Source organism: Mauremys reevesii, linkage group 10, assembly GCF_016161935.1.
Source record: "Mauremys reevesii isolate NIE-2019 linkage group 10, ASM1616193v1, whole genome shotgun sequence".
NCBI lineage: Eukaryota > Metazoa > Chordata > Testudines > Geoemydidae > Mauremys > Mauremys reevesii.
This window is the reverse complement of record NC_052632.1, coordinates 51,921,805-51,948,554: the sequence shown is the minus strand read 5'-3', so window position 1 is coordinate 51,948,554 and position 26,750 is coordinate 51,921,805. Positions and strand designations below refer to the sequence as shown.

Sequence of the window (26,750 nt, the reverse complement as noted above, 5' to 3'; positions counted from 1 at the left end):
TCATGGATGCCAGGGGAGCTGAGGTTCTTGTACTGAGCTGATGCCTGCAAAAAGAACAGGGGAAGAAGCCTTCACTGGCCAGAACAAGGGCTGCTGAGTCATTTTACATTTTACAAAGAAGATGCGGGAGGATATGTTCAATGAGTTAATGCGTGGCTGCGAGAGTGACAAGATGGAGCTCAGCGCATGGCGGATTGCATTGTCCGACAGCCTGCACAAGGATAGCGAGGTCAGGAGAGCATGCAGGGAACACAAGAGTGATACGCAGGATGAGATGGTGCGGATTATGAGGGAGCAAACAGACATGTTGAGACATCTGGTTGAGGTTCAAGAAAGGCACCTGCTGCCATCATCGCCCAGTTCTACATCCTCCTCCCCAAAATGTCCTCGGATGGGGGAGAGGGCAGGGAGTCCGGTATCCCTTGCACTCAACTCCAAGGGAGGGTACAAGGACCAGAAGGCACCCATTCCCACACCTTTAATTGTTATTGCAGTGCAATTGTAAGCAAGCTTTCCTTGTTTCTTCCCCCACCCCCAGTGTTATCAGCTCTTTTGCCCTAGGGTATCTTACTTTTCTTTGCAGTCTAATGAAGGAGACAACTTGGTAAAGAACAACACACGTAACTGTAACGTTACTGTGGGTCATTGCTGAAACTAGTTTCCAAAGCCTCACAGAGACACAGAACCCCTCGATGTGCTCTTCTTATTGCCCTGGTGTTTGGCTGCTCAAAATTGCAATCTGCCCCAACCCCACAGTAAACTTTTCTCCCTTTGTTTCACAGGTATTATGGAGCACACAGCAGGCAGCAACAACAATGGGGATATTGCTTTCACTGAGGTCTAACCTAGTAAGCAAACACCACCAGCGGCCTTTTAAATGTCCAAAGGCACATTCCACCACAATTCTGCACTTGATCAGCCTATGGTTGAACCGCTCCTTACTGCTGTCCAGGCTACCTGTGTACAGCTTCATGAGTCATGAGAGCAAGGGGTTGGCTGGGTCTCCCAGGATCACAATTGGCATTTCAACATTACCAATGGTCATTTTGCAGTCTGGAAAGAAAGTCCCTGCTTGCAGCTTTCTGAACAGACTGGAGTTCCTAAAGATGTGCACATCATGCAACTTTCCCAACCATCCCACATTGATGTTGGGGAAACGACCCCTGTTATCCACCAGCCCTTGCAACACCATTGAGAATTATCCCTTTCAGTTTATGTACTCTTTGGCAAAGTGGTCTGGTGCCAAGATAGGGATATGTGTTCCGTCTATAGCCCCGCTGCAGTTAGGGAACCCTATTGCAGCAAAAGCAAAACCATCCACTAAGTCCTGCACATTGCCCAGAGTCACTACCCTTCTTATCAGAAGTCTATTGGTTGCCTTGGCAACTTGGATCACAGCAGACCCTATGGTAGATTTACCCTCTCCAAATTGATGCCCCATTGGCAGTGGGGTGTTGCAAGCTTCCAGAGAGCTATCGCCACTCGCTTCTCAACTGTCAAAGCAGCTTTCATTTTAGTATTGCTGCGCTTCATGGCTGGGGAAAGCTCTTCACACAGTTCCATGAAAGTTCCATTCAAAAGTTCTGCAGCCTCTGCTTGTAATCCCATAGCTGCATAAACAATGTGGTCCCACCAGTCAGTGCTTGTTTCCCAGGCCCAGAAGCGGTGCTCCACCACGTCAAGATGATGCACAACTGTCGCCAGCAACTGCGAATTGCTCCAGTCCATGGCTTCCAGCAGGGCTGCTTGCGTGGCATCACATTGTTCCATGCGGCGGCTCCTGCTTCAACTGAGTAAATACTGCAAGATAAGGTGCAAGGTGTTTGTAATGCTCACAGCAACATTGTACATGAGAGTAGGATCCATACTTATCGTACTATGGCATCTGCGCAGGTAACCCAGGCTTAGGAAAAAGGGCACAAAAAAGGCTTTGTTTCTTTGCGTTGATTTCTGGGAGGGAGGAAGGGAGGTAATTGCCGAATGGAATGTTGTGTTGGGCTTTGCCATGAGGTATTGCAAGCCCAACACAACATTCCATTCGGCTCCATGCACTGTGAGATAGCTACCCACAGTGCAGCACTCCATACGTCGATGCAAGCGAAGATGTGCTCTGCTGACACAATGGTGGGGACATGCAAGATCGACTTGCTTAAATCGGAGGCTCCATGTCGACTTACGTAAAATCAACCTAACTTTGTAGGGTAAACATACCTCGAGTTGCATGTAACACCCGTTCTAAGGGAATAAATCCCTAACCAGGACACTGCTTTTTGCCCATTCACCAGTAGGTGGCACCACAGCCAAACAAGTGTTAGTTACAATTTGCCAGGCAGAGGCACCCAGGACAAGATGACAGGCAGGGTGAAATACAAGTGTGATATATGCAGTACTCTAGGAAAGAGAGAGGGAGCTCCCTCCAGTGGGTGAGGCACATAACTGGGCATTAGGATTCCTGGATTCTAGTTCGGGCTCTGAGGGGCTGCTTGTGCAACTTGCATAAGCCACATGCAGATGTTGTTCCAAGAGGGGCAGGTTCAGAATTCTGGGGCCTGATCTTTAGACATGAGCAGCCCCAGCTCCTCTGATCACCTGAGGCATTCAAAATCAGAGGCCATGTCTGAAAATGTTAGCTGTAACTCCATGCCTCGCTTTCTCCTGTCTGTAAAGAAGGGCGTTGGGTACCTGTACCATGTATACTGAGTAATTGCTCTATCTAGATGTGAAATGTTTAAAGTACCCACCCCCAGCTCTTTTGGGGCATTTGCTCTTTCCACAGCTAACTTCTAAGCAGCAAACTCTCCGTGGCAGACCTATGTTTTGTACCGCATCAGACGTGCCTCCCACTTCACCGACATTCAGCGATTAACCCTTCACAGCACTGCAAGACAGGTAAGCCATCTTCACTGCGGTGCTCAGACCACTTTCTGACAAGAAACTTGAGAGGTATGATCTGCTGTCTCTGGCCACATGACACATGGACGGACGGACAGACAGACACCCTCCTGCAGTCCTGACAGCAAGGAAACACGGGAGCCAAGATCTGCAAGAGTGATTGGTCACTTTGGGTGCCCAAACCAACAACCCTTAGAGGAGCCAGATTCTCAGGAAGCCCTGAGCCCGTGGCCCTTTAAAGTGGTCTCAAGCATCCCAAACCTCAGTTTCCTTCACAGAAAGGAGACCAAAGTAACGAAGGGAGTTTCCCACCTTGGCAGCTTTCCTGGTCTTCCCGATGTGCTTGGACAATGTGGCTGCGTACTCTCCTACAGTGAGCTTGCAGGTGCTGAGCCCAATGTCTTTGCCTGCGTATTCCTCTGCAGTGATCCACTGCAGGCCCCATGTGAACAGCAGCCATCCAGTCCAGGGGAGCCTCTCCCATTGGTAAAGCTGCATGGGATGGAGATTGTGAATCAAACCGGATCTGTTCAGAGACTCCTGCCCGCACCATCCTGTTTGCGTTAGCCTAGTGGTCTGCAGGGCCACCGCTGGAGCGCTGAGAGCCCTGGAAATGGGTGTGTCTCTTTACACACAGCCAGGGCCAGTGGAGAGAAAGACCCAAGGGAATGAGAGGAAAGGCAGCAAGCCCCATACGGACTGACTTGAACTATGTTTACAACAAGGGTTAATGTGTCCCTGATGTCAGCCAGTGCAGTGCGTGGTGCTCAGACCCTGGCACACAACAGCAGGTTTCTTTACAACTGCATAGTTCCCTGCAGAGGCTGTAGGAGATTTGTCTGACTAGCGTACAAAGCTTGAGGGGGTGGAAGGGAACCAATGCCTCCTGGGATCCCCCAGATTAACCCCCTATGCCCGTCTCTGCTCCAGTCTGCCACAGAGTTGGCAGGGGGCTTCCCACCTTCCTTCCAAGGGAAGGGGAGAGACCATCACTCCCCTATGAGCAAAGCCTAGCTCAGCCTAGTGGCTCACTTCCCTTCCCTATCCCGGAGAGATCAGAGGAGAGCCTTTTAGCAAGGCTTAAAGTGTCTGAAAAAAGTTGGGGGGGTCTCCCATAAACCCAACAGAAATAAACAGTCATCCACGGTACAAACCCTTTGCCACTTCTGTACACGTGTCTGGCATCACCATGGCATTCAGATTTTAGCTCATGAAACTATTTATACTGATGTGCTGTTATTGCTTTTAAGTAAGGCAAAAGGGCTCACCCACATTAATAATATAACATATATCCGTGAGTTTGAAGTTCAGTGAGATTCAGTGGGGCTGGGGGTCTGTCGAGGAGGGTGTCTCAGAGTACAGGGGGCTGCAGCAAGTTTCAGAGGGTTTTCTCTGGAGTTTGGGGGTTTCTGGGGCATAAGTAGGTGCTTGGGGCCAAAGCCCAGTGCTGGAGGTATCGCCAGTGCTCTCCTGTCCCCACTTCTCCCCACCCCCATCCCAGCTCATAAACCTGTCCTGAAAAGGTGGTGGGTGGCCAGTGGGGGAAGGTCCAGGCCCCCCCCTGTGACTCCTCCTGTCCCCATCTCAGCTTCTGGGCAGCGGTGAGACCAGGGCTCCACCCACACTGCTGTATCTGCCACTCCCCAGGCATGGCTCCATTCTGCTCCCCACCAACACAGGCACTGCTGTGACCCTTGGCCCACTACAAACACCTCTCACCTAAAACCTGACAAACTCATTACAACCTAATGCGCCTGTGAGCTCACGTGAAGCTCAATTGGCCAGATTTCCTCTCATGCCATTGCTGCATTAATAGGGTTGCCTTCATGAGCAGTTAGTCTAAGACCATATTAAAATATCAAGTGCCTTAATTTGCCTTTGAGCCATTTTTAATGTGACTGTAGAAAGTTCCTTTGTTTCTGCTCAGCCCTTATCTCAGCCTACATCCTTAAGTCTGGAAATTGTCTCAAAGCTTTTTTACCTGCGTGGAAGAAAAAAGATTAAAGAGACTGCATGATGCTGCTCAGGAAAATGAAGAAAGGCCCTCCAGAGATTCAGAAAACTGCAAGCATCAAAGATTTTTTTTTTTTTAAAAAGGTAATAGCACTTGTTTCCTAGCCTGACACCTTGCTGCTGTAAACTGTAATAATGAGGGATAACACTGTTTTTTTTCCATGAGTCCTAGTGCCTATATGATGCTGTGATGGGGTGCGCTCCCCACGCTGGCCCTGCAGGAGCTGAATTGGGTCAGGTGGGCCCAATCAGCCAATTAGGCTGTAATCTGGGAGGATTAAGCCTGGGTGGAAAATCCTGATTAGGGGAAACTCAACTGTGTGGAACAGGTGGGGCTTGTAGAAAGGCAGGAAATTGGAAGCAGCAGGACTGCAGGGAGGTAGGCTGCAGTAAGTCCCTGGCAGGAGGGAGCTAAGAGGCTGGTGGGCCCAGGCCCAGCACTAGCACTAAAGAAAAAGCTCAGGGAAAGATGCCAAGGAGGGAACCACAGCTTGGTTGCTGTTTAGAGGGTCCCTGAGCTAGAACCCAGAGTAGAGGGCAGGTGGGTCTGGGTTCCCCTGCCAGCTGCTGAGGGGATGGCTCTGGGGTAGTGAAGGGGAGGACTGGCTGGTTGAGATTGTGGCGAGCAGGGACTTTAATACATGCCCCCTGGAAGGGGAAACCACCCAGTGACCTGGCTGGAGGGCTGAGTCATGGAGAGGATGCTGAAGTTCCTGGAGTGAGAGTGGGAAGTGTGCGGGCTGGAAGGGGCACTGGCTATAACTGTAGGTGAGGGTGTGGTTGCAGACAAATAGGCAATAGAAGTACTAAATGAATAAAAGGATGAGTGATGTTAATAATAAGTCTTAATGACTAAAAGCTATGCCAGCAGACACTTGTTCAGGAACACTGGGGGAGTGTATTGTCACCTGACCTAGGGTGTATCTTCCCCTCTACCCCCAAACAATGATCATGGGGCTGGGAGGCCAGGGCCCCCACTTTTTAACATGGGTGTAGTTTGGGGGCAGATGGCAGCATTGCCCCCCTACCCCAAACAGCAAGCCTCTGGCAGGCACAGGCAGGGACTGCACTTTGCAACAGGGGAGGTGAGCTGTATCTGCTTGAGGCTTGCCCCCTGCCCCCCAAATTCTGCCCATGTTAAAAAGTGGGGGGCGTAGTTCCTGGCCCCCTGGTTCCAGTGCCAATGCCCCCCCCCCACTGCTACGGAGGTTCTGGTGCTCTGGCCCCCACATCTCAGGTACCCAGCTGCTGTACATGGGGAGGGACGTGTTGCAGGCTGGTGAGGAGACACTGTTAGAAACACATGTTATCATACTGGGAATTGGCAGGGTTTGATGATGCAGGTAGAGGAAAGGCCTGTCGGAGATGCACGGTGCCTTAATGGTGCCTGACCTAACCCAAGCCACCTGTGTAACTATAACACAGGGTCCCCATGCAGGGTCTGTTTCTTGCTGAGCCGTCAGGAGCCTGGTGCAGGCCAGCAGCTTTCCCGGGGGAGCATGGGAAAGGGACTAACCACCTGTCCCATTTTGGAACAGTGCTGACAACTGCAAAGAGGCCCGGTCTCTGGATCCAAACCCCTAGATCTGTGGTGGGCTGCTGCAGGTGATGGTGGGGGCGGGGGTGGGCTGTTTTCTCCTGGTGCTGGCAGGCTGGTGGCAGGAAGAGTGGGTTGTCCCCTGCTGAGGCTTTCCTGCAGGCTGGGTTACAGACAGGCCAGTGCAGTGCTGGCCAGCTGCAGGGAGAGCCCAGAGAATGCTGGGCCATTTAGAGTCACCCTCCTCCTTTCCCGGGCTCTGCACCGATCAGACACTGACTGGTTCCATCTGCCTGGCTGTCCCCTGCCTTCTCATGGGTTGAAGGGGAAGGGTCACCAAGGTGACTGGTGTTGCATCCCCTCCCCTGCTGCTGGGGAAGTCACCAGTGGATGGCTCTGCTATGGAGCCCAAGGGGCCCAGAAGGGGTGTCTCTCCCCTTGGGGCACTGCCCCTGTGCTAAGGGGTGTGGCAGGGGCTACACCTATGTATCCCAGGGTATAAAATTCCAGTATTAAACACATTGCAATCCCTCCCCTTTCCTGTGCTGCTGTGGGCAGATGCTGTTCTCCACCTGCCGGCTGTCATCACATGAGGCAGAGGTAGGGTGGCAGGCTGCAATGGAATCAGCCAGGCCAGCCATGGCCTAGGGCAGGGGTCGGCAACCTTTCAGAAGTGCTGTGCCGAGTCTTCATTTATTCACTCTAATTTAAGGTTTCACGTGTCGTTAATACATTTTAACATTTTTAGAAGGTCTCTTTCTATAAGTCTATAATATAGAACTAAACTATTGTATGTAAAGTAAACAAGGTTTCCAAAATGTTTAAGAAGTGTTATTTAAAATTAAATTAAAATGCTGATCTTACGCCACCAGCCTGCTCAGCTCCCTGCCAGCCTGGGGTTCTGTTCACCTAGGCCGGCAGCGGGCTGAGCAGGGCCTGTGGCCAGGACCCCAGACCTGGGTGGGGGGGTTCAAGGGTCAGGGCAGAGGGCTGGGTGTGGGGGGGTGCAAGGCAGAAAGCTGAGTGTGTGTGGGGGGGGTCAGGGCAGAGGGCTGAGTGTGTTGGGGGGGTCAGGGCATAGGGCTGGGTGTGTGTTGGGGTGGGAGGGGTTCAGGGCAGAGGGCTGGGTGCGTGGGGGGTTCAAGGGTTAGGGCAGAGGGCTGGGGGGGGCTATGGGGGCTGCAGGGCAGAAGACTGAGTGTGTGTGTGGGGGGGTGAGGGCAGAGGGCTGGGGTGCTCCCAGCCCCCTGCCCTGAGCGGCTCACGGCAGGGGGCTGGAAGGGATATGCCCTGTTCCACCCCCTTCCCCAAGGCCCCGTCCCTACCTCTCTCTGCCTCCTCCAGGGAACAGCCGGCACGCTGCCGCTCTTCCCCCTCCCCCTCGCTAGGGCCATCAGCTGATTGGCGCAGGGAAGGAGAGGGGGCGGGGCAGGAAAGCACCAGGCTGGGGGAAGAAGCGGGGGAGGGGGGAAGCGTGGCCGCCGCAGGACCAGGCTTCTGCCTCCTGCCCCCGCAGGGGAGAGCGGTGGGCGGGGGCGCTGAGTGGGGCTGGGGGCCGGGACCGCGGCAGGCGGCTGTGTGCGGCTCGGTATCGGCTCGCGTGCCGCAGGTTGCCGACCCCTGGCCTAGGGGATCTAAAAGCGTAAGTGGGGCCACTGAAGAATTCCACAACTAAACGCCTTGGATTTCCCTAACAAACCTGTGATTTTTATGGGTGGGGAAAAAATGTTTCCAAGGAGTGATGGAGATTAACCAGGGCCCTGACTAGCCCTAACTAGCATCGTGTGCGAAACTGAACCAAAGCAGCCCAGAACGCACAGCAGAAGGAGGGACACCTGTTTCAAGATGACGGGGTGCGTTCTGTCCCTGCAGCAGTAGGAAAGGCTGAAGCAGCCCCCTGGGGAATAGTTAGTGTTATTGCTAGGGCCCCCCTTCCTGCTCCCAACTGGGATGGGATGGGACGGGGTGGGGTGTGGCCAGAAGCAGGAGAGGATGTGTTGAGGGATGAGCACAAAGGTCTCTGTTTGTTCTGTGTTGCAGAGCAGGCAACAGGCAGCCATGTGAGGCTGGTCTAAATCTGAGCAGATCCTGAGATTGCTTCAATTTATGCTGCTCCCCCGCTTTGAGCAGCCCAGTATTAGGGCAGTGTGAAAGCCACCCCCTCCATTTCCCATCTCCTAGGCTGTGCCGTCTGCACCCTCTCTTGAGAGGTGCAGTACAGAATTTGGACTGAAGCCTTGTCTACCAAGCAATTTATTCAAGAACTGGAGTTGTCACATGCTTTTATACATTAATCCCCGAGCCATCATTAATTGGAAAACATATGGAAACAATGTATCTCCCCTTTGTTGTGTATCCTATAATTCACTCTCTCCAAAGAGGCAGTCTGCGCATAACAAGCCAGCTGGTGGGGAAGCCTGATCTTTCAAATGCCCTAAAATTATCCTCTTCACCTCCTGGGAGTCTAGCTAAGCCATATGCAATAGGCTTAGAGACATTTAACCCTTCAGGTTCTGGACTGATGAAGTGTGTGTCAGTTCCCTTTGCTGACGGAGCTAACAGAGTTAGTTCTGTAGCTCCCAGAGCAAACTGTCCTTTCTAGAGCTCAGGGTCTCTTGTACGTTCAGCATAATGGACATAGATTCTTATGTCCACATGTTCTAGTCTATAGGGTGTATTGGGACTACAAGCATGACCATGGCATTAATGACCACAGCAGATGGTGGTGATCGTGGTATTGTGGAAGCCAGGGACTGTGCCCCAGCTTTTGAAAAGCAATGTGCTAGCAACAGTGAGGATACAAGCAGAACACAGACCGGGTTCTCCACTGCCCCAAGAATTCAATCTCTGGCCATCCCTTGATTGCACGTGGAAGATTGCTCCCCCTCCTTACGCACGGGAGGTATTGTGGGTTGCTCAGAGCAGTGACCGTGTGAATCTGGCCCCGGTGCCTCCTTTAGAAACTCTTTTGTGTTCTTTCAGCATGACAGGGGAGGGCTGGTGCATTTGAACCACTTGAAAAACATACCCTGGCAGATTTAGGTCTCTTTCTGCCTCTCCTTTTATAGTAAGTGACACACTGAGCGCTCCTGCCCCAGAGACATGTGGTTTCCTGCATCCTGTGTGCAGTCTGTTTTGGGGCCTGTGATCTCATGAGGCAGTCTGTGTATGTCGTCGGCACTACAAAGAAAAGACAAGGAAGCCATTTTTGGGGGTAAATAATAATAATGAATATGCTTTCTGCCCAGCTAGCACTTTCCATCCAAGGCTCTCCAATCAATTAACACTGAGTTCAGCCTCACAATCCTTCTGAGAGGTAGTTTGGAACTAGGGATAAGGAAACTGAGGCACACAGAAGTTTATTGATTTTAACTCCACAAGGAGCTGTTCTGTTCATCGAGTCCGTCCTCCTGATAGTGCAGGCCAAAGTCATTTCTGTACAAAGCCCATCACTTCTCTTTGAGCCATGGCATAGCTTGTAACATGGTATCCGGCCTCGGTTTAAAGAGATGGCAGCAGGGACCCGCTTCCCCAGTCTCGTCCACTGTCCCATAGCCAAGGACCCACTCCCCATCCACCCCCTAGTACTGGTGGGCACCCCACAAGCTTTCCCCTCAGCTCTACCACAGTGGGACCTGTGTATGTCTGTACCCCAGGCCTGCAACCTCTGCCTGCCCCTGCCAACCTCCACCTCCCCCACAATCTGTTCCCCACCCCTTCCCAGCTGAGCTCCTTGCGGTTGGGCTCATAGTGCTGGGTGGCCATAGTGCAAGATGAGGGTGGTGGCTGGGTCCTGTCCAGGGGCTGCCCAGGCAGCAAGGCCTGCGGGAGCTGGGCACGGAGCAGATGCTGTGGGGTGGGTGTCAACATGGAGTCCGATGGGTTGCTCTGCTTGTGGTGAAAGGCCTGGCAGTGCTGGTGGCATTGCCAGGAACAGTCCCAAGCCCCATGGCCACCATCTTACCCATGCCAGGGGGGTTGGGAGGGGGAAGCAGCTGGGGAGGGGGCAGGAGCATGTCAGTGGCAGCTAGCTGGAGGCTGATTACTGCTCTTTTGGGCCCCTGGGGAGAGGGGAGAAACACTTCCCTGCCCCTCCTTGGGCAGCCCCACCAGCATCATGCCCCACTGCCCGGAAGGGACTGAGGGAGGGCCCAAAATCTGCTGTCCTAGGTAGCTACGTAGCTTGCTTCTGCCTAGCACAGCCTCCGACCACATCCCTAGGTGAGCCGCTCCAGTGGTTAACTACTCTCATTGTTAAACAAAACAGCCTTATTTCTAGCTTGTCTAGTTTCAGCATCCAGCTACTGGATCTTTTTCTGTGCCTTCGAGCTGCCTGCTAGAAACCTCTTCCCCACTGAGGTACCTGTACACTGTGATCATGTCAACTCGGAACCTTCTCTTGGGAGAACTACATGGATTGAGCTTCTTTAGTCTTTACTGAAGGGCTAGGTAGACCTCAAATTGTTCTGGGAGCTCTTTGCTGAACGCTTTCCAATTTTTAAACATTCTTTTTGATGGGTGGGCACCCAAACTGGACCCAGCATTCCAGTGATGGCCATATTTGAGCCACAACAAGTCCTGCATCTTGGCAAGGGGTTAGACTAGATGACCCCCCCGATCCCCTCTAAGTTCTCTTACAAAACAAATACTATACTACTACCTACCACCACTTCTCATTCTGCTTACATCCAAGGCTGCTGCTTTCTGCCCTGGCTACAGCATCACACTGGGAGCTCATGTTCAGTTGATTCTTTACCATGACCTCTAAGCGCTTCTCCGAGTAACTACTTTCCAGGATACACTTAAGTGCGAGCTGCATTCTTTGTTCCTGGCTGTGACCTTGCATTTGGCTGTTCAAGTGAGGCCACCCTGCCCCACAGGATACACATACAAATCAATAATTCAAATATATTAACTAGGATAAATGAATTATTCTGGCGTCCTGCTGCAGCTAGGTGAAGGTGGACATAGGAGAGAGGGGCACAGTGGGTGAAGTGCCCATTAAACAACAGTGGGAGTGGAGACTAGGTCTGTATGTTAGGAATGGTGTCATAGACCCGGGTTTATTTTCTGCATGTGACATCATCAGTTGCAGTTTAGGAAGGATATTGATGAATGATGCGAACGCCATTTCCTTTGATTCTTAGCATTATAGAAACAGGGCAGCGTAAGAAACTTTTAGGGGCCATGAGGCTTGCTGAGAAAGCAGAGATTAACCCCTTAGAAATCAGATATGTAGCAACATCACAGAGCTAGATTCTCCTAGTCAGGTGAATTGCATATACCACACCTTAGTGGTCAGAGCAGGGGATTGATAGTCAGAACCCAAATTTTTTATTCTTAGCTCCAGTGCTTTGTTTGATGTGTAAACTTAGGCAAATCATTTAATCTCTCTGTGCCTCAATTGATCATCAGTAAAATGGCACAATAATTCTTATTTACTTCACAGGTGTGGCGTGAGGCTTCATTAGGTCATGTTTGCAAAGCTCTTTGAGATCTTCTGATGAAAGACATCAGCAAAAGGCAAAAAATCATTAGCAGATTTGGTAGTGCCCAGTGGAGAAATACTTTTAGTTTTGGAATAAAAGTCCCTTCTGAGTCCCTTGGACCTGCTCAGAAAAAACCCACAAACCACACCGGCTTTTGTCACTGAGTTTTTGATAAACGTCTCCTGCAGATGGACGCATTGTGTGTAACGAGCCCCCCGATCTGATTGGCCAGGCTGTGCAAGCTGCTCTGAGCAAGCAGCAGCAATGCAGCTCACCCCAGTGAGCCTCTGAGAAGTAAATTGAGCTGATCTGGAGAGCGAGGGGAAGGGAAACCCAGGTGGTGCTAGTGGAGGGGCTGGCATGGAGAACAGCATCAGCATAACCTTGCATTTAGTTTCTGTGCATCCTTTTGGTGATGATTGTTGCTTCTTTTTGGCCTGGTCTACGCTATAGAGTTAGATGTAGGCTGCCTTCCGTCAACCTGCCTAACTCTGTAAGTGTCTACGCTAAAATGTATCTTCCACTGACGTAACTCGCCCACTACACTGACTTAACTCCACCTCCGCGAGAGGCGTAGTGCTGAGGTTGGTGTGGTTAGGTCAACACACTGTCAGTGTAGATGCTCTGTCACTTACATCGACAGTAAGTCCCACAGTGCCCCACGCTGACAGTTCAATCCGTGCAAGCACTTCTGATGAGGCCACGCACTGCTGAGCACAGTGTGGCATGCAAAAGCAATTTAATGACTGCGGTGGCTGTGCGTTGACATAACTTAGGCTGACTTGATTTTGTAGTGTAGACTTGCCCTTTGACTCTGCATCCTTTTCAGGAGTCATCTACTGAAGTGCTTCTCAAAGCCAGTCCGCCGCTTGTTCAGGGAAAGTCCCTGGTGGTCCAGGCCGGTTTGTTTACCTGCTGCATCCACAGGTTAGGCTGATCATGGCTCCCACTGGCCAGTGGGGGCTGCGGGAAGGGCAGCCAGCACATCCCTTGGCCCGCGCCGCTTCCCGCAGCCCCCATCAGCCTGGAGCGGCGAACCGCGGCCAGTGGGAGCCACGATCGGCCGAACCTGCGGACACGGCAGGTAAACAAACCGGCCCGGACCGCCAGGGGCTTTCCCTGAACAAGCAGTGGCCCGACTTTGAAAAGCACTGATCTACTGCCCATGTGGAGGGGAAAAGACATAGACCCTGTGCGTGATACATCTGATCACATGCATGTGAAATACAAATAATATATATTAAACAATTATCCAGCTCTAACAGCATTTTACAATACAGCTAAAGAGCTGTATCCCTCAAACCAGACAGATTAGATTGTAAGGACTCTGGGGTAGGGACCTTGTTTTCATACCTATTAAACACCTATCTAGCCGTTAGCACTTTACAAGTAATAAGTAATAGTAACACTCAGACAAAGGTTAATTAAACACTTTCTAAAATGACTGGGCTGAGTTCCTCTCTGAGCTCCCTTGGGAGCTAGTGTACTCTGTCCAGCCCTCCAGGTCTTTGAGGCACTATCTAATTTCAGAGCTATTGGAGAGCAAGAAAATCCTGTGTCCAGGGCTGGGTTTACAGAGTTGGAAAAGCAAAGAGCTAAAGTAGAGATGAAGGACAAGGGCTTAGAAGTGTTTGGACTGACCGGTAACAGTTGTACTGCTCAGTAGCAGCCGTTCCTTCATGAAAGAGAAGGATCGTGTTTCAGGAGGAAAGTTTGAGAAAGGAATCTGGGGTTTTACATTCCTTTATTTGATGTAGTGGCAGGGCCGGCTCCAGACCCCAGCGTGCCAAGCGCCCGCTTGGGGCGGCGTCCCGCGGGAGGGAGGCAGGCGGCTCCGGTGGACCTCCCGCAGGCATGCCTGCGGAGGGTCCGCTGGTCCCGCGGCTCCGGTGGAGCACGTCTGCAGGAGGTCCACAGGAGCCGCGGGACCGGCGACTGCCAGAGAGCCCCCCGCAGCGTGCCGCCCTGCTTGGGGCGGCGCAAATCCTAGAGCTGCCCCTGTGTAGTGGAGGAAGCTCAGGAAGAAATATGAGGCGTTTTCTGGCATGGTTAAAAGAATGAAACCCAGCTGACAGTAGCTCTTGAGGTGAGGCGGGATAGCTCAGTGGTTTGAGTGTTGGCCTGCTAAACCTAGGGTTGTGAGTTCAATCCTTGAGGGGGCCATTTAGGGAACTGAGGCAAAAATCTGTCAGGGGATTGGTCCTGCTTTGAGCAGCAGGTTAGACTGGATGATCTCCAAGGTCCCTTCCAACTCTCATATTCTGTGATCTACTTTAACATAATCTTGCTGCTGCTGGATATTACTGAATATGACACATCTTAGAAGTCTAGCAGAAATTAGGGCTGTTAATTAATTGCAGTTAACTCACATGATTAACTCAGAAAAATTATCATAATCACAATTAATTGCAGTTTTAATCACACTGTTAAACTACTTTGGGATGTTTTTATACATTTTCAAATATGTTGATTTAAATTACATCACAGAATACAAAGTGTACAGTGCTCACTTTATATTATCTTTTATTACAAATATTTGTGCTATAAAAATAATAAACAAAAGAAATAGTATTTTTCAATTCACCTCATACAAGTACCATACTGCAATCTCTTTATCATGAAAGTGCAGCTTACAAATGTAGATTTTTTTTTGTTTGGTTACATAACTGCACTCAAAAAACCCCAATGTAAAACTTTAGAGCCTACAAGTTCACTCAGGCCTACTTCTTGTTCAGCCAACCGCTAAGACAAACAAGTTTGTTTACATTTACGGGAGATACTGCTACCAGCTTCTTATTCACAATGTCACCTGAAAGTGAGAACAGGCATTCACATGGCACTTTCGTAGCTAGCGTTGCAAGGTATTTACTTGAGTGTAAATTGTAAAGAATTAAAAAGGAATGCAGGGCAGGTGCCTGCTGGGCGCCGCAGGCCATGAGGGAGTGCTCTGGGGTTGCACCTGTTCACACTGTACTCCCAGTGTTCCTAGCCCATTTGAAAGCAGGGAGTACCAGATGCTAAGCTTGTTCTCAGGAGATTTCCAGGCCACTTTTCAGGCTCAGATGTGGGTGAGCACCAGATCAACCTCTCAACATTTGGGTTCTCTTCTAAATCTAAACTGTGATCCTACCGAGGTTCCTGCATGGCTACCTAAAATAAAGTGAGATCTTTTCAACAGAAGTGGGCAAAAAATGTGTGTAACAAAATCCAACGTCTGGAAGTGAACTTGGTCCAAGTTTCAATCAGAACTGAAAATAAGGAATCTCTGGGTACCAAAGCCCCTGTCCTTTGCATGATTCTGCTCCACACCAAACTGACATAACCGGGACTTGAGTGCAACCTTTGCAGGGGCTGTTGCTTGTTGAAGGCTGTCTCCTGAAAGGTAATAAATTCACCCATTGTTTATGATGACGGCTCTGTCTGCAGTGGACTGGATAGGGCAAGATGCTGGTAATTTTGATTAGCTGGGAGCTTGGATCTGCAGAGCACAAGTAAGAGTTCCAAAGCCTTAAAATCCAGGATTATTTATACCCAAAATGGTGCAAGATCCTTGATGCCAGTCTAAAACAAAACCACATACACTGTATAGAAAATAATGACAAACTAATTCTTTGTTTAACTTTATCCCCCTAGAATACAGGGCCTGTTGGGTTAGCAAGGTTACAACTCTACTAATATTGTCAGGTTTTGTAACAGAAACAGAGAATTATATAGTAGCTTCATTACAGCAATGGCTAAATTCAAACTCATCCCAAGAAGCAGATGTCGAACAGGATGTGCCTGTTTTCATTTGCTTTCACCTCCTTCACTTGTTTACACTGCTTCCTTCTGAGCCCCTCTTGCTAGAGAAACTTGCAGCGTGTTTGTTTCATTCATTTTGTTACAGTGGACTGAGACTGAGCAATTGGAAAGAAAACCAATGTAGTAGCAAACTGCATCCTTTCACTGTAGGTAACCATCTCACAGAACATTGCACTGTTTAAATGAAATATATGAACACTATTTTACATTATGGCCACATCTCTGCATCTGAATTCATTCAAATGGAGCATTTGTGAAATGATAGTGTTTAAAGTTGCTCAGAAAAAATGATGTGGAACTCCTTGGTTATTATTTCTCCATAACTCTTGATCAAATATTCTCCATTTTCATGGAAAAAGATTTTCCAAAGTGCCAGCCCTGCACCGTTATCCTGAGATCTGCAAGTTAAACTTCTTTCTAAAGAAAAGAAACTGGACCTGACTACAAGAGGCTTATCAAACCCACTTATCTGAAAGAGCAGAGAAAAAAGATTGCAGCTTGCTCACACAACCTACTCCTCCAGCCAACTTCGAGCGACCACCACGGTGCTGTGACCAGGGAGATCAGAACCACTGATAGTAGAGTCTCTGAATTGTAGATTTATGAGGACAGTATTTGTTGATGAGCATCTCTGCAACTGGTTCAATGGCAAATGGATAATGCTGGAGTAATACTCATCATAGCCAGGAAAGTGACTGTGGGAAAATCACACTTTGTTACTGATTCTTTCTGGTCTCTGTGTCTTCAAGACATAATTGTTTAATTTTCTGATTAAAAATACCATATGGGTTTACTTCTGTAGCTACCGCAGAGCCAACATACTCGCAGAAGAGTGGACTGGATTCCATTTGATGTCCTGAGATTTCCACTCCATTTTAACCTAAGTTCTGAGATCTTGTTGGTGATGATGTATGCAGCAGAAAGAATACAGCTTGACTTTCAGATTCCAGCATGAGCTGCCAAGTGCTGCTGCTCAGAGAAGGAACATTTGGTCTAGTTTGAAAACTGTTCAGATTGAATGTAGACATCTCTGAGGGAGAATATGCTGTGATGAGAGGACATGCAGCAGAGCATCACATGCAGCGGAGCATCACTACCACTTTGCTCATGGAGAAGGAGCCAGGGGGTGGCTGTCTCTGAGTTGGAAAAGGACTCGCGTGATTATCAACTGATTCTGGGCCACAGGTTTTCTCAGTAGACACTGGCATGCATTTGCATATACTGCAGTCTGGCAGCTTTTGAAATTGACAGGAAGGAAGACCAAGTAAGACCCACAGCACAGGAAGAGGTGAGGCGCAAAACTGAAAGAAAGCTACTCAGCTAGAACTGCAAGGGCGAGGTGAGGAAGGGAGACTAGTAATAGTGCACGATGGGGGGTGAACTTTGCATCTGCATCACTTTGGTCTAAGAAGATTCCTGATTTCCGTACAGTTTTCTGAGAACTCTCTTGAGGCCCCTCAGGTTGGGAGGAAGCTCCCTCAAAAATGGAAGAGCGCCTCTTGCATTTTCTTTTGTGAACTTGGACATCTCGGCAAAGGAGTTCCAGCTGCATAGAGCAAATGGTCTCAAAATCCCTGGGCTTGGCTTAAAAAGAACCCTAGAGCTGATGGACAAGCTTGGGTATTGAGGTGGCTGTTGGACTTGAGGGAGGCTGCAGCAAACTGAGGTAAGTTTTGGAGGGATCCCTTGGATCATTTTTCTTCTTGTGGATGGGGCTAAAAGAAAGAGGGGAAAGCTTTGGCACTGTGCTAGGGATAGGCGAAGTGCCGCAGGCTGCAAGCATTGTTGCCCCAGTGGTCAGTCTGGACTGTCATGGAAAAGCTGGCATGGGATAACTATATTGCCCTGGGGTAATCTGCCTGGGCATGGGATGAACATAATGGTCAAGGCGAGACAAGCTGTCGTGAGATAGCATCAGGAAGTCCATCTGGTGTGCAAGAATGGCTCAGGTCTGAGATCTGTACAGGCATGAGCGAGTTGCTCTGGCTGGCCTGGAATTGATGGAGCTGCCTCAGAACGTTACAGCCCTACTGACCTTTGAATTTCATTTAACTTAGTAGATTTCAGTGTCTGTAATACAGACAGTAACAGAACAGAGTGGGAAAGGTCTGAGAGAGCACTGATGGGCCTGGATAGGCTCTGAACAGCCCCAAGTGTCACTCAGCCCTTCTTATACTGCATCAGGAGGAGGGCTAGCTCAGTGGTTTGAGCATTGGCCTGCTAAACCCAGGGTTATGAGTTCAATCCTTGAGGGGGCCATTTGGGGAACTGGGGTAAAAATCTGGGGATTGGTCCTGCTTTGAGCAGGGGGTTGGACTAGATGACCTTCTGAGGTCCCTTCCAGCCTTAATATTTTATGATCATGTCTGCATAGAGACCATGGGGTGAGTTAAAGATGGAGAGGCAACCTGAAGTCTGAATGGCTTTATGTGAGCTTCCTGCCCCTACGTTTTGAAAATCACCACTAAGGTTCTAAGATTTAGCCATACAGGTCCCATATGGGTAAAGACCTTTAAACATTTCATCCTGTCCGTCTTATCAGTAAGGTGAAACCCTAATAAAAAGGAATGAAACAAAGCTCTACATCAGTATATGCTGCAGAGCGTGTACCACCAGTACAAAACTCAAGCCAAGTAAGGTGACTGCCCCTGAATGAGGCAGTCTCACCACCAAAAAGAGAGCAGCAGAGTTTGACATATTGACACTTTATAAACCGCAGGTGCAGTTCCTTTTTTTAAAAAAAAAAAGTCCAAAATTCTTTCCTGTGCTGCAGCCCCAGAGATAATGAAATCTTTAAAGCAGAAATCATCCTGTCATGTGCTTTGATGGGGCCTTTCATCCTGAAGGATCCCAAAACACTTTACATACAACCCATAGGACTCAGGTCAAGAAATGCAGAGAACACTAGGGAGGAACATGGCAAGTATTTAACGGGTCCCAACAATGCAGCACAGCATTTGAGAGTGTGACGTCAATGCTGAACCCAGATAAAACTACACAGGGAATTGAGGTATCAAGTTACTTGTGCTGGAATTTATCTAGGACATCAGGGTCTATCCCACTCTTACCGGGAGCATCACAGGATCTTTACTGATCACAAGTGACCACTGCTTCCTTGTAGCATGGGGGTGAGAGGGCATTGGTTCGTTAGTGCCACCACTGAAACGCCAACCTTACTTGTTGCAACACCTCGGTATTCCAGTGTCCTGAGCAAGAACTAACCAGTTCTAAACCTGCTTCCCTTGTGGGAATCCACTGAGCTCCCAGCACAAGGACAAGTGTATGTCTCCTAAGAAGCTTCCTGACAAGTTTCCTTCCTGAGAAGTTGAATTGGCCTGCTGAGCTTCAACTGCTCTGGCTTCAAACAAGTTCTTGCTAACTTAAATGCCTGGAAAGGAGCTGCTGACAGGCCTTTACCATGAGCGGCCTGGCTGGGTGCTGTGACCGTTCAGTATTAATAAGCCCCAAATCATTTCCAGGCTGGCAGACAACTGTGATATCGCTAACGGACAATGATGACTCTAGCTGCAGGCGGAACATTCAGCAGGGTTTGCCTCCAACTAACCCACTGGAGAGAAATGCAGACCACACAAGATGGAGAGTGGATTTGCCACTAAATTAAATGCTTTTTGCAGAGCTTTGTCCTTGGGGCAGCAGCAGCTAACTCAGTAAATATATAACTCTGAAGATTACCTATGCTGTAAATGCAGCAGCTGGTACTTTTCTCTGTGAGCTTAGCCTTTTTCTTTTCTGTCTGGAATGATCCATAAACTAGATCCTGGTTTCGCTGAGTAGATTTGTTGTTTGGATGAACAATTTTCAGCCTACGGGTTGTTCGTGAACTGTTCTCTTCCAGTATTTGCTATTTGTTATTCATGACCAGTCACCTAAATCAGATGATGAGGTTTCTGCTCACTGACTGGATGACTGAAACAGGGGAGTAGCAATCAATGCACTTTGCAGCACATGTTTTTGAATGAATAATCATCCCTGTAAAGTTTGTGAAACTTGGAATTTCAAACGTTTTCCCCAGTGACCAGCTAGCATCCGAATCCTCATGAATGAGGAGAATATGAACCTACAAGTAGCAGCAGAGCTCATCCCATACATGTGTATATCTGTATTTCCATTGCTCAGCCAGCTCTACGCACTGCTCTGTAGAGAGTTCCGAGATGGAGGGTGTATGAAAAGGGCCATAGGAAACAATAGGCTCCTCTGTTCATTAATGGAAACAAATGTGTGGTAAAGTTTGCTGAAAGGGGACTGTTCCCCCTCTGAGGGGCTGGCTTCTCCCCATATGGAGTGGTTCTGTGTCTTTGCCCTCCAAGATTCACCCACACCACTAAGGTCCTTCCCTGCTCCTGACTCTCTCTTCTTCTCCATCCCAACAGCCTTCTCCTTTCAAGCTTGGTTTCTTTCCCTGCTGAATCGGGTCTGTAGCAAGGCACACGGCTGGGCCCCTGTTGCCCTCTCCAATCAGTCAGGAATGCCTCAGCTTCATGCAACACCAGTGTTCTTTATTTACAGTTGTTTTCCCGCTGCCACTTTCCACCTATGTACAGGTTTCACAGCCAACTTTGCCAAGTGCAGGCCTGGCCAGCAACAGACCAGAAGGCTCCCGGCTCCCACCTCCCTCTGTGCCTGGACTTTTTCTTCCCCCCCTTCCTCCTTTCTCCTGGCTATTGTGGCTGGCAGGTGCTGCCCGTTACCAGGCAGAGACAGGTCTATCCATCCAGCCCCAATCCATTTCCCTTGATTGGGGCTGGAGTGGCAGGGGCTGATTAAGTGTTTCTCACTCAGCACCCTGTCACAGGGTCCCTTCCCTTTGGGGATGTTGCCCATTCTGCTCCCACCAGGTCTGTTTCAGTGCATATGATCAGCGTTCCTCTCCCTGCTTTCTGGGAAACTGTCACTTGGGCTGCTCCAGGACTGGACCTGCAGTGTGGGGAAGAGACACTCCCATACTGCAGTGTGGTCTTGCTCCCGGCAGGAGGGCAGGATGTCTTAAGTGTGGATTGTCCCAGAAACAGAGGAGCCTTGTAAGGGCTCCAAGGGACACACTGGCAGCGGGCCTGCCCCAGGCCCCAGGGCAGATCAGTCAATGGGCCCCATACATCGTGGTCTGCCTGACATTTGGGCGGTGCTGCCGGCTGTGCTGCTGGCATGTTCCCTCTAATTTTTTCCATCCATGTGAGCAATAAATTTTGTTATGTGCGGATATGCACCCCCAGTAGAAACAAAAAACCTAGATATAATATATATTTTAAAAAAGTTACCATAGGGATAATTACTCCAGCCAGGACAGGTTAGGCATTTTAGAACTCACTACTCAAAGAATTAAATTGAAGTGCAAGAGAAATAAAAATTATGAAATGCATAGACCAGTCAAGACACTAAAATAACACACTTGGAAAGAATAAAATTATGAGAATATATGTGCATTGCAGGAAGTACCAAGAAGTAACAACAATAATAATACAAGTATGTGTTGGGAGGTGAGTGAGAAAGAGACCGTGTGTGTGTGTGACACAGAGACAGGGTGTGTGCTGGCTGCTGGGGAAGTTTCTGAGAGATGCCTGTGCTGTCTCTTTAAGACACTCACTGAAAGTTCTCCTGCTCTGTTCCAGAGTCCTGTTGTCTCCCCTCCACCTCTCTGCAGAAATGGGGTACATGGGGGGGAGAGAGTGTGTGTGTGTGAGAGAGAGAGAGAGAGAGAGTGTGAGCTGGCTGCTGGGGAAATCTCACAAACAGTGCACTGCCTCTCTAAGAAAGGCACTCAGTCACACACTCACAGTTCAGACCTCAGCACCTCTGAGTCCATCTGTGCCAGGCTGTGTCCTCTCTCCCCTGCTCCACACAGATGGGGTACAGGGGGAGGGGGACACCCTGACATTATCACTCCCTTTCCCCCCACTCTGCACAGACAGCAGGAGGGTCCCGGGAGCAGCTGCAGCAGAACAGAGCAACGTGGTAGGAGGGGCACCTGAATGCATAGAATCATAGAATACTAGGGTTGGAAGAGACCTCAGGAGGTCATCTAGTCCAATCCCCTGCTCAAAGCAGGAACAACACCAACTAAATCATCCCAGCCAGGGCTTTGTCAAGCTGGGCCTTAAAAACCTCTGAAGATGGAGATTCCACCACCTCCCTAGGTAACCCATTCCAGTGCTTCACCACCCTCCAAGTGAAATAGTGTTTCCTAATATCCAACCTAGACCTCCCCCACTGCAACTTGAGACCATTGCTTCTTGTTCTGTCATCTGCCACCACTGAGAACAGTCTAGCTCCTTCCTCATTGGAACCCCGCTTCTGGTAGTTGAAGGCTGCTATCAAATCCCCCCTCACTCTTCTCTTCTGCAGACTAAATAACCCCAGTTCCCTCAGCCTCCCCTCGTAAGTCATGTGCCCCAGACCCCTAATCATTTCCTCTGGACTCTCTCCAATTTGTCCACATCCCTTCTGTAGTGGGGGGACCAAAACTGGACGCAATACTCCAGATGTGGCCTCACCAGTGCCAAATAGAAGGGAATAATCACTTCCCTCGATCTGCTGGCAATGCTCCTACTTATACAGCCCAATATGCCGTTAGCCTTCTTGGCAGCAAGGGCACACTGCTGACTCATATTCAGCTTCTCATCCACTGTAATCCCCAGGTCCTTTTCTGCAGAACTGCTGCTTAGCCAGTCAGTCCCCACATGCTGCCGGCTGTGCGCACTCTGCTAATCAGCTGAGCGGCACCTGAATCTTTCCTGTGGCCCAACCTACTGGGCAATTGCCCCCTTTGCCCCACCCTTGTTGGCGGGCCTGACTGGCAGTAGCTGGTAGCACAGTAGTAACACGGTGCTATTGTCAATATGTACCACTCCCTCGCTCTGCTGAATGGACTTAGAGCAGCTCAGCTGGGTGTGTGAGGCTCTGGATTGCCCATGGAGGAGATTCTTCTTTAGCACCAGGGGTAGAAGCTTGTGCATTTTGGAGCAAACGGATCAGAGTTGTATCCCTGCTGTTACCTTGAAATGCCAAGGGACCATGGTGTAGCATAGTGACAACCAAAGTCCCAGGTGGCTTGTTAGAATAGACTTTTGCAAGTGATTCTGGCTGCTGACAGTGAGCTGGTTTTACTATGGGATCATTAGTACCTATCCCTGGCACAAATCTGACCGCAGAAAACCCAGCAGGCTAAGCATCTCTTCTATCCACTGGTAGCATATGGGGCTTCTCTGACTTTATTTACTCCCACAGTAATGTCAAGGAAGAGAATTCCTGGCAATTGTTAAACTAGGAATAAATAAGTGTGCAAAGATTTGGAAAGATCAGTTTTTCTTGGTTATATTTTACATGAAAGTTAAATACATTAACATAATTTAGGATGCTGTGATGTGCTTCTGCAACTTGGATTGGCTTTCCCATTTGGATTTAGGAAGCAAGGCTAAATGAGGTCTCATAGCTAGAGAAGAAGGGAACTAGGAGTTGAGATACTTGCATTCAATTCCTGACTCTGCCACTCTGTCTGACATTGAACAAGTCACATCAGCTCTCTGGGTCTCAGTTTCCCCATTGGCCCACCTCACAGGGTCATAAACGAATGTAGGTACAGTGATTTGACAATTCTGGATGCAAGATGCCATTGAAGTGCATGGTCAATATAAAACATTAATAGTGCTAGAAAAGGACACTAGATGTGTGGGACTGGGAATGAGATTTCACTCATTCTCTGAGGCTGTTAGTGCTGGTACAGGTCCAACTCCTCTGACAGCATGAAGGGGTAGGTTTCCACCACTGTGTAGTTGCAATGTAGCAATAAGCTGGTAAAGTGAGTGAATACGTTTCATGGGGATTGTTATGCCATGTTTTTGTGCCTTAAAGTTGTGGCATAATCACAAGGAACAAAATAATTCATTATTATTGCTGGTCCTACCCTACACAAATGAATGTCTGGGAGCACCCAGTCTGGAATGGCTGCTTGATGCAAACATGTTCCTGCCCCTCAATTCCATTGAGTGTTCAAGAACATTCATGCAAATAGTCTTTTGTTTTCAGGAGCGTTTGGGGTTTGGCTGCTCTTTGTGTGAACAGCCATAGCCTCATGTGAACAAGACTATTCCTGACCTGTTTACTCATTGCCATTCATTATGTTCCTGCTTTAAAAGATTTCAACATCCAATCATGGCACAGAAACAATACCGTATGACTTAAGTGACCAATCATACACCTGGAATAAGGTTGCAACTCTTCCCTGTTTTCACAGGACAGTCCCTACATCCAAAGGGCTGTCTCACGTTCCTCAGACCTGCAAAGTGGGACTGTCACCATTCATGCGTGCGTGCATGTGCCCCACACTTCCTTTGCTCTAGGTCCTAGGAGAAGGCTGGAAGCTAGGACACCAATAATCCCGGTCTCACCTCTTCTACTGACAGGTTTTCATGTCATGCACAATCCTGCTGCTTTAGGAGGCAGCCAAAAAACAGTCCTGTGTTTTACAGATAAGTCAACTGCAAGATTGCAAAAGGTCATTTCTAGCAGAGGGACTAGAAGCCTGGTCTTTGATATGACAGGCCTAAATCTCATCCAGCTAGACACACCGCCTTTCAGGTGTCAGCTCTGTGCCTGGGGTTTCTATCTGTAACCATTGCTCTAATTACTAGCATACGCTCCCTTTCCAGAATCAGGAGTAGCACTTATGGCTCCTGATATCCAGCACTTTTCCACTCTCTTACAAATAGCTGTGAAGACCCACTGACAAGTTGGGTGCCGTGGCTCTTTCTAGGGGTATGTATACGTTAATGGCTTTCTTTCATTGTGGGTTTACTCCTTTTGCTCAAGTGGTCGAGGTCTGTGCTGTGAATCTCAAAGTCTTGGGTTCAAACTCGGCTGAAAAAACAAGGAAAAAGCTAGTATGGATCATGCAATGAAAGGCTATTTCCTAATGCATTGACACACAAGGGGGAAGAGTTATGGTTGCATGGGCAAACTTAATTCTGCCATTGCCTAAATGTTGTTAGTACTTGACTTTGCAACTTTATTTTTTTAAACATAGGCAGATTGTTTGATATGTAATATATAGTTGTTGAACTCCCCTGCAAGTTAGCACTTACCCTAAGACATCCAGTCCCTGAGTGTGGCTAATGGGCTCCAGAGCCTTTCATGTGTAGGCCACCAGTTGGACTCTAATCCAGTTTAGCCAGGATTGCGAGTTGGCCCCATCTGATGGATGTTTGATGTCTTCTATTTGAGATGGGTTTCGGGGTTCTCCGTTCAAGCTCCCACATTACAATCTGGCTCTGAGACTTTGTACTAATTGCCTGGGTGCCACATGAAGGAAGCTGCGGGAGGCTAAGCCTCTGCAAACCTCCGCTAATGCTCGCCATCGTGGGCTATGATGGGGGGCTCAGGGCTCCTCTGGCCCCAGTGGGTGAGAGTGGGGGGATGGAGTGGGGGCAGGGCCTCAGGCGGAAAGGGTGGAGCAGGAGGCTAGTCTCCCCAAATGGGGGGGTTCATGCACTGCCCATGACTAATTGGCAGATTCATCAGAGGTGAACTACTGCCTGGGCCATAGAGACTGAACTACTTCTGTCACCCCTAGAGAAAGCCCCACCCCCGGTCAGGATGAAGGCATACATCAGGGGAGGGATAGCTCAGTGGTTTGAGCATTGGCCTGCTAAACCCAGCGTTGTGAGTTCAATCCTTGAGGGGGCCACTTAGGGATCTGGGGCAAAAATTGGTCCTGCTAATGAAGGCAGGGGGCTGGACTCAATGACCTTTCAAGATCCCTTCCAGTTCTAGGAGATTGATTGGCAGGGCAATGTGTGTTGGTTGGCTTGTAGATAAACCAAGGGCTTTAGTCACCAGCCCAGCACTAAACCCATCCAGTAATTTTAAAGCTAAAGTTTAGGGTTCTATGCTGATTATTTGCAAACATACAAGTAGACTCATGAAATAATTTGCATAAAATGTTTATGTTACAGTGAATGTGTCCCTATTTTTTTGCCAAAAGGTGGCAGTCCGAACCGTGAATTCAGGACAGTCTAAGGAAACCAGTCTGCAAACACCTAAAGGGAAGGAAATTTGTTTTCATAAGCAATTCAGCAACTGTTAATTCTCAACTGATTTGTAAGCAGGAAAAAGGGCAAATTTTGCCCAATAATGTTTATACAATGAAGATTTCAATCCTCTCTGCTCCAGCATGCAGCACTTCACAGCAACGTGAGGTCAGAAGCAGACCCTCTGTATATTCAGAGTCAGATCTACTGACTTTAGTGGCAAAAGTAAGTGTGTACTGCTTTGGGGTATGTCTACACTGCAAAAAAAGATGTGTTCACTAACCCAAGTTAAGAACACAGGTTGAAATAGCAGTGAAGACATAGCAACTTGGTTTCCCTATAGGCTTGAATGAGCTACAAACCTGAGTTAAAAGCTGATTTGCTGTGTCTTCACTGCTGTTTTAACCCGAGTTAGCTAACCTGAGTTAAGAATGCATCTTTTTTTTGTGGTGTAGACAGATCCTTTCACTCCAGTTCGCTTTGGAGAGCCAACGTGGCTCTGGGACAAGAAGCTGGACTCTAGCCTGGCTTACACATCAAATCGCTAACTAATTTGTGAGGCAAAAGAACCCAGGTTGGCTTCAGATCCCAGGGGGAAGTGAGTGGAGTTGAAAGCCTGTAGCTGAGTGGAGAATTTGGCTCAGACTGTAGTGGGGAGAGCAACAAACACAGGAGCATTTGTTCCTGGGTCCCTACTGATGTCAACACTTGGGTATGGTGCTGGGGAATCATTGAGAGATAGTCACTATGAAACCCTCTGATGTCCTGTCTATAGAGTCAGGGTATAAGTACACATTTAGTCTAGAGTGTGGCATTAAATGAAGGTCCTGTGCTGAAGGCTTTGTGAAATGCTACCACCCAGGCGGCAGCAGTGGGAGACAGACAATGTCTCCTGGAGCTCTGGGACATCCTTTCTGCTCTGCTCCCCTTTATGACCAGAGAGCACGGAGCTGCAATTGCGATTGTCCCTGCAGCGTG

The 26,750-nt window shown here is 49.0% G+C and overlaps 1 protein-coding gene across 7 annotated transcripts in view; it reads left to right on the top strand.

The window, feature by feature from the left end:
- Nucleotides 1–849: 849 nt before the first annotated feature.
- The window catches only part of NLRC3 (NLR family CARD domain containing 3), an 89,607-nt gene continuing 63,706 nt past the window's right edge, over nt 850–26,750 (top strand). For 3 of the 7 annotated variants that reach the window (XM_039491207.1, XM_039491206.1, XM_039491200.1), the window contains exon 1: nt 17,041–17,398. The gene's annotated coding sequence lies outside the window, so the exon portion shown is untranslated. Of the gene's footprint in view, nt 1,894–2,059; nt 2,890–4,819; nt 4,990–7,977; nt 8,085–17,040; nt 17,399–26,750 lie in introns of those variants that run through there. The other 4 variants (XM_039491201.1, XM_039491204.1, XM_039491203.1 and 1 more) reach the window with 4 other exon arrangements.